The sequence below is a fragment of the Apodemus sylvaticus genome, chromosome 13 (assembly GCF_947179515.1).
Source record: "Apodemus sylvaticus chromosome 13, mApoSyl1.1, whole genome shotgun sequence".
NCBI lineage: Eukaryota > Metazoa > Chordata > Mammalia > Rodentia > Muridae > Apodemus > Apodemus sylvaticus.
Genome location: NC_067484.1, coordinates 75,360,693 through 75,369,054, shown reverse-complemented (window position 1 = coordinate 75,369,054; position 8,362 = coordinate 75,360,693). Strand labels below are relative to the sequence as shown.

Below are 8,362 nucleotides of genomic sequence, written 5' to 3'. Positions count from 1 at the left end.
GGAATCAGACCTCCATCTCTCATCCTTCATAAAAGCCAATTCAAAACAGATTGAAGACCTACAAGTGATAAGAGAAACTTGGACTCTAATCAAATAAATTATAAATAAAGCATTTTAAGAAATGAGCATAGACAAGGGTTTTCTGGAAGGCAGCTTTGGAAATAAACAGGAATTGTGGCCGGGCAGTGGTGGCACATGCCTTTAATCCCAGTACTTGGGAGGCAGAGGCAGGAGGATTTCTGAGTTCAAGGCCAATTTGGTCTACAGAGTGAGTTCCGGGACAGCCAGGGTTACACAGAGAAGCCCTGTCTCAAAACAAACAAACAAACAAACAAACAAAAAACAGGAAATGTCAAATGAAACTAATCTAAAAACTTTTGCACAGAATCGTAAATAATCACTGGCCCTAGAGGTGTTGCAGATATGGCTACTGTGTCATATGTGTAAGTGGCAGAAAGAAGAGAAGCTATGTTTATGCTCAGTGTTCTGACTAATACTGAGGGTTGATCTTTTGCTTGTATTGTAATGCTAACTGGCCCTCAAGACCTGATTGTCCCCAGGGATGAAAGAATCTGCACTTACACAAAAGATGCTAGTTACACTTATCCCCACCCTCAAGTTATCCATTATTGGTCAAATAAAGATGCCAACAGCCAATAGATGGGAAGAATAGGCAGGGTTTGAGTTCACCTGAGTTTGGGGTCTGAGGAGAATCATGAGAAGGAAGAAGAAGGTGGAGAGAGGAGGAAGTCGCCATGGGGTATGTGAATCATGAAAACAGAGCCAGAAGGCTGGCCAGTTGGAGTTAAGAGCTCCCAGATGGAACACGACAAATTATAAAATGGGGTTAATAATGGGGAAATGGATTCTAATAGCACAGAGAGTAGATAACTGTAGGCTCTACTGCTGATTAAGGCTTATTATAAATATAAAAGTTGTGTGCCTTTTATCTGGGAGCTGATCAAAGGCAGGGTAGAAACCCCTATTTGAGATTAAATAATTACAACAGATATGAACATCCAAATGATTAGTAGCCTAACATTCACCGAAAAAGGGCAAAGCCTAAGATCATCATCAGTTTTTTTCCATGCAGTCCTGAATTGTCTCACAGGGTGGGAGTGAGCAGGTGACAAGAAGAGAACCATCTGGGAATGCAGGCCCTGGGTGGCTGTGAGCCTGAGACAAATGACCCTCCCTCACACAAGGCCACTTGGGCTGGCCTGGGTGAGAAGTGAGCCCAAGAAGACCACCATACCAGTGCCATGGGACCTGGCCAGGGAACTAGCCTGAGGTGAACACCAGTTGGGCACCAAATAGGCCTTTCTCAGACCATGCCCGTGATGACACCTCTCATAAGGCACTAGTGGGTCATAGCACTCCTGAGACCACTCCTAAGACTACTACAGACACTCAGAGACCTCAGGCCCCACTAATAGTAGCAAGTAAGTGGTTGGAAAATTGAAGAGAAACAGGAGGATGTAGGCACAGCAAAGAGAGGCAGAACTAGAGATTGGAGGGTAGTGAGGAACAGTCTGATGTTAGTAACTTATGATGATGATGTCACCTAGGACTATGTATGGTGAGGTCTTGGCCTGTGCTACCACTGGGGGCCATCTCAGGGTTAATGGCCCCGTAGCACTAGGGGTCTGTTACCCTCAAAGGGCAGGTGGAAGTCTCTTGTCTGGGCTTCCTCCTGGAGCCATGTTTATTTCTGAGGGCTGTGCAGAACTGGTCCCCTGGACATCATGGGAGAGTTGGGCCTGGAAACATGAGAGCAGGAGTACTGCATCCCTAGCCAGATGCAGTACTCAGGAGAGTGGAGCTGCAAATTACAAAAGTTGCCCATGAGCTGTCACTGAGGATATGAGCAAGGGAGAGTTGACCTTAACACTCATTTCCCATGCAGCAACATGGACAAGGGAGGGAGGTCTTCCTCCTATCTCCCCTCTGCAGCAGGTGGCAAGCAGAAGGACTGGTGCTGTGAAATAGAGAGAGCTGATCCTACCCTCAAAAGCTGCAGCACCCAGGAGAATGGGCCCTGAACCCCACCTGGGCTGCATGGTAGAACTGGTCCTAAGGGCATAGCCACAGGAAAACATGGTGGCTGCCTTTTCTTGTTTGCTGCTCATTGGCATAGATGAGGGAGAGATGCCCTCCTCCCTTCTCTTGTCCCTTACCACATATGGCAGGTGGGACCCAGATTCTCGAGAGTGGGAGAACTGGTCTTGTCTCTCACCATCTGCAACACGCAGGCAGGAGAGTGGGCCCTGCACTTTGCCTGGGCAGCAGGGTAGAGTTGGCTGTGGTTTCAGGAGATGTGAGTGGGCAGAGCTGGGATCCAGTGTCCTGATCAGCTCAGATACCTCTAAGGTCCAAATCCAGGCCTTTGAATTGGTGTACCCCAACGTGTACTTCATCTATGATCTGCTGGAACACATGAAGGGACAGATCCAAAACTACAGGATCTCCATGACACAGGGCAGCAACAGCATCTATGAGAGGATTCCCAGTGAGGATCCAGTATCAACAGAGTAGGGGAAGCCAGAAACCTCTTAACAGACCAAAGAGTCATTGCAATAAACATTTGCAAGCAAAGAAGTGTGGACAAAAGGGTATACTGTAGGATGCACTGTGATACACTGTAGCTTCCATAGTGAGAGTTTTTTCTCTTCGCTGGTAGAGAAGTCTGCAAGGGTAGACGGTGTGTATATGGGAGGGGGAGATGTTGGAGTTTGGGTTGCTTGATGTGACATCCACAAAGAACTAGGAAAAGTTAAAAAAAAAAAGAAAAGTCAATAATCAGCTAAGTGAAGAGGCAATGCACAGACTGAAAACATTGACAACAACAACAACAACAACAACAACACACCTTTTTGACAATTGTGCACCCAACAAGGGATTAATAGATAGAGTATATAAAGAACCACAAAAATTAAATATCTACAAACCAAATCATCCAATATATCAATGAGTTAATGGGCTGAATAGATAGTTCTTGAAGAAAAGTATACAAATAACCAACAAATACTTGAAAATGTGCTTAGACTGCATTCTCAGCTAGCAGAAGAAGAATCAACCTGCTTTCGAATTTCATCTTACTCCAGTCAGAAAGTCTATCATTATCACCAACACAAAGGACAGCAGATACTGGCAACGATGCTTAGTTTCTTTTCTAATAAATAGACACAATGACTAAACGCAACTTGGGGTGTCCTGGTTGTCTTATTTTTTGTTTGTTTTGTCAACTTGACCCAAGCCAATGTTATCTGAAAAGAGAAAACCATAATTGAGAAAATTCCTCAAAAATGGTCTGTAACAAGTGTCTAGGAACATTTTCTTAATTAGTGATTGAGGTGGGAAGGCTTAGCCTATTGTGGGTGATACCAAACTGGGCAGATGGTCATCAGGTGTGTAATAAAGCATTCTGAATAATCAAGCCAGCATCATTGCTTTGTGGCCTCTGCTTCAGTACCTCCCCTGTGTGAGTTCCTCCCTGACTTCCCTCAGTGATGCACTATTAATTGAAAGTGTAAGATGAAACACATCCCATGTCCTGCACATACCCAAGGTACTTTTGAAACCTTAAGACAAAAACTGATACCAGGATTGTGGGATATTTCCATGATAGACCCAACCATGTTGTTTTGGGAGGATTATAGAAGGACTTAGGAACTTTGGCTAAGAAAGTCATTGACAGTTCAGAGTTTAATGGGCAGCTGTGTGGGCTAGGAAGATGGGAATGCTTAAAGATTCCTAAAAGCTTGGAAGAAAGAATGCAGATGGTGGAAGTCTGGGTGGTGAAGTTTTGCGGGGAAAGCAAAGTTTACATGATACTTTGAATTCAGAATTGGCAGTTCTGGTCAGCTGGGGCTGAAAATTTATCTATAATTAACATGGGACCAGAAATATTAAAGTGATATCTTTGCTCCGCTGGCACAATTGACACGGGTCAGCTGAAGTGAAGAATCAGCAGTGTTTTAAGATACCAGCATCACTGAGGCAAAATTGTTTGAGAAGTGTTTCTCCAGAGTCAGCACACGGGTGTGGCTCTGAGGAGGCCAAGGCTGCGCCAAGCTTGTACTGTCAAGGAGCCTGCTTTGGTACTTCCCACAGAGGGCCACATCAATCATTCATCAAGACAGTCTCTTATTGACATGACCACAGACCAATCTGATCAGGGCAGTTCCTTGACTGAGACTTCTAATCCAAGGTGACTGTAAATCAAGTTGACAACAAAAGCTAACTGGTACATGATGAAAAGGGGCACACTGAGTTACTCCTGGCAGGAGAATAAACTGACCATTATGGAAATCCGTGTGGAACTTCTTCAACAAACTAAAATTAGATCTGCCGTATAATACAGCCACACTACTGTTGAGGTTTGGCCTTTTGCTGTTTATTGTAATGCTATTGAGAAACCAGGAGGGAAAGAAGAAGGTAACGAAGGAATTGAAAGACTCCATGAGTTGGGAGTCAAGAAAACATGGCCCTGAGGCCTCACCAATTCGAGTTAAGAGCAGCTCAGATGAAACACGGTAAGTAATAACTTGGGGTTATCAGTAGAAAAGTAGATTCTAATAGCTTAGATGGTAAGATATCTGCCCAGCTCTTTTGCTCTTTAAGGCTTATTGAAAATAATAAAAGTTGTATGGATCCTTTATCCAGAAACTAAATGATCAAGGAAGGGTAGAAATCCTGAAGTGGGATTACAAATTTCTACAAGACACTACTCTTAGGTATATACCTAAAAAACTCAAAGTTAGTGTATTCAGATTCTTCCCAGACATATTAACACTAGTCATCAGTGTTAAGAAAGGTAGATGCTCATCACCAGATAGATAATAAATGCGTGCAAGTGTGTACACACGTGCATATGCACACACATGCACCCCCACACACACACACTGGTTTTCTGAGATTTTTTAGAATACTTGATAGAACTGAACATTATTTTCATTAAAAAAAGGCAGAATTTGAAAGAAAAATATGATTTCTACTATACAAGGAGTGTCAATTTAAATGGGCATGTGTGTGTGTGTGTGTGTGTGTGTGTGTGTGTGTGTGCATGTGTGTGTGTAGGACCTGGAGAAAAGTAGAAAATAGACTGTGCAAGAGAAGAAAGAGGGGAATGGAATAATCAAACTTAATAATATATACACAAGTAATAATATATTTTTCCTCTTTTTGTTCCTCTTTAAGTCTGTGTCCAGACTTAGCTTGCATTTTCTCTTGAGGTTTCCATTGCACCAAAGGCCTCTCGTGTGGAGAACATGTGGTTTGTAGAGAGAGGACTCTCAACTTCACATCCAAGCAAGAACACACTGTGAAAGAAATAGGTTCTGCTAATACTTGAGTGAGAAGATGGGAGATGTTGTTCTGAGAGACAAACTCCAAAATTTGACTGTCCTATGGGTTCTTGGCAAGTAGTTATTTAGTTTCTCTGAACAGTTTCTTGTAGTGAACACCATGCGCTAATTTGTTTCAAGAATAAGAAACAATTTAGATAACCCTTTTAGTATCCTGTGGGTTTCACTGGTACAGCTTTCTCACAACCTGTTGAGAAAGATCAAAATTCCAGATCTTATACAGTAGCCACTCCTTGCCTGTTAACATTATCAGTGTCAGATAATTAGCATCTTGCTCCCTCTTAACATATATGTGCTTATATCCAGCCTTTTCTACCTGCATCACAGTCTTAGTTGCTTGAAGTCTGATATGAGAAATAAGAAGCTAATCTATTATTATTGTGGCAAAGTCTCACCTGAAAGTCCCTGCACAAGTTTTCATCTATAACTGCTTAAAGTACTCCTCTGACTTTGTGCATATCCTAAGTAATAAATGCTGTTTACAACTGGCCACTCTTTAGGTGATGGCTTTTATACTCATTCTAGCTGCAAGCACACTGCAGCTCAACTCCCAAGGATTTTTAAATATTAAGGTAGCTCAATTCCATAAAAGCTAATTTCCCACTTCTTCCTAAGGAGGAAATCAGTGAAACAGGGTGGAACAGAAATTTTATGGCATCTGATAATTTGGGAGGTGAATTTGCCCAGTGCACAGAGCTCAACCATTTAATTTCCTGCTTCCCAGGAAAACAAGGCATATTTATAACTACTAAGAGGGAAATGAACTTAGCTGTACCTTTTAACATAAAGGGCAAACAATTACATGAATATGTAATGCACTTTAATATCAAAGGGGCATGCAAGGTAAATTAAATGCTACTATAATTATAAAAATATAAAAAATTGATTTTTCGTTGGCTTTGTGTATGGGAAGGGGAGCAAAGGCCATATCTGCTTTAGTGCTTTATCCCCAGTGCAGGCTGAGACACATGGTAGGTTCTCCTATGCTAATTAATTGTTGAATGAATGCGTATTGAGGATGCAGTTGAGTATAATAAAATCTGCTGAATTAAGAGTTTTACAGTCTTTGGTATCTGTGAGAATGTGCACAGAATAAAAAAAGTGCTTGCTTTGTTTACCACCGTTTCCAGATAGCCTGGTGGCTTGTTCTTAGCAAAAGCTGATCATTTTGCGGAACTGAACTATCCCAATATGTGAACATAAAGAGGAACGGTATCTGCTCACACATGCTCCTGGTTACACTGTAATGATTTATTTAATTCTATCACAGAGTGTCTGCAACACAGCAGTCATTGTCCTGTGCGCAAGGCATAGCCAAAGAAGAAGCCAAGGGGAACGATGGACTGCGCTGGTTTTAAGAACTATATTTTTATTATTTTAAGTTGTGTGTGTGCCTGAGTATTGCACTACACACACATGCAGGAGACTCTAGGTTTAAGAAGATACTTTAGCTTTTTTAGTGTATCATTCTCTTACCACTGAGAAACAGGTCAGGACCTTCTTTGCTGTGAAGGCAAACTATAACAAAACTGGTTGATACCACTGAGGTAATTATAATTGTTATTCGTATTTTGCTGGTATGAAAACACCATAACAGTTGCAGTGATGTTTCTTCCCTGCTAACACATGTCTCTGCATTGCTCTGCAGAACTCCCAGAAAGACCAAAGCCTTTTGTGAAAGACACCTCGAGTAAATCATAGAGACGTAACCTGAGTCCTTCAAATGCCTGAAGCGTGAGACACAATGGTAACCTGGGCATTGTCTTATCCCTGTAAGACTCTCTACTTGTTTCCAGTGATCCTGGATGACAGTTGCATGTAGACAGTTGTTACCATCTTCTGTTTATAGACATTTTTACGAAGAGATAAGGGGGGATGATTTTATTTTAAGATAAGACTAAGAGGCTAGGTTTGCAAAAGGCAAGAGATCTTACACTTAAGAGACTGCAATCAAACAGGGAAATGAGGCAGAAGAAGGAGTTAGTACAAGGGCTTGTGTAAATGACAGCAGAGGTGGGCCTTGAAACTAGTTCTTTGTGATCTTTTCAGTTTAAATAACTGGGTTATATCTTGTTGTGAATCTATCTTCTAATATTTTTAAGTTCCTTAATACTCCCACTTCCTCTACCTGCCTCACAGCTGTTTCAGTGATGGAAGTAATTGATGATAGACAAGGCAACTATCATGCTGAAAGACTTCAATCATTGCAACAATTCTAGATACTGTAGATGAGAGACTTACATTCACTCTTGCATGTAGCCCTCCACCAACTTATCTTGTGGATTTATTATAATCTAGAGTTTATGTAGAGTTCTCAGCATTCTGGGAGTTGCTGTACCTCTGTGTCTCTCAGATTTGGCCTTGAATCCATTCTGTGCTCTGAAGTATGTGTGAAGGGTAGCCAGTCTCCAGAGCATTTGGTCTTAATGTTTCCTGTGACCTTCAAACTAGTCTCAGAAAACCAACCCCATGCCCAACATCACCATTAGAGACACTAGGCAAATCAGGCCTAATTAACTCCCCTCTGCTCTGATCACAGGCTGACACTTAAAAGACATTGATTCAGTATAACTATAGATTTAGATAGCTTTTGACCCTATCCTATGTTCTGAAATGCTTAAAGGGATAGGGCTATGGAAGTCATGGGCCCCAAAGAATAAGATGCTACTCTTATGTCTCCCCAAGCTCATGATCCACAGGCAACAGAAGCCCAAAACTCTTTGATGTGTGTTCATCAAGTGTATAGAATGTTGGATTGCTGTCAGCCTGTGAAATAACACGGCTTACAGAAGGGGTGTCTGGCATCTTGTGAGCCTGCTGTGGAGTGACTATTTTCCTTCACCAAATCTGTAAACCTTTGAGTGAAACTGAATGTATTGAATCTTCTAATCAGTGAGGGCTTTCTACAGATGGTACCATGTACAACACTGAAGAGTAGAGATGTCAGAGAATAACAGCCCCAACCTCATCCCAAGGGAGGCGATAGTGCGGAAAAC

The 8,362-nt window shown here is 42.0% G+C and overlaps 1 non-coding gene across 1 annotated transcript; it reads left to right on the top strand.

The window, feature by feature from the left end:
• The first annotated feature begins 399 nt into the window (after positions 1-399).
• Positions 400-527, top strand: LOC127664277 (small nucleolar RNA SNORA17). The gene has a single exon (XR_007973134.1). It is a non-coding gene; the product is annotated as a small nucleolar RNA SNORA17 (small nucleolar RNA).
• Positions 528-8,362: the final 7,835 nt, after the last annotated feature.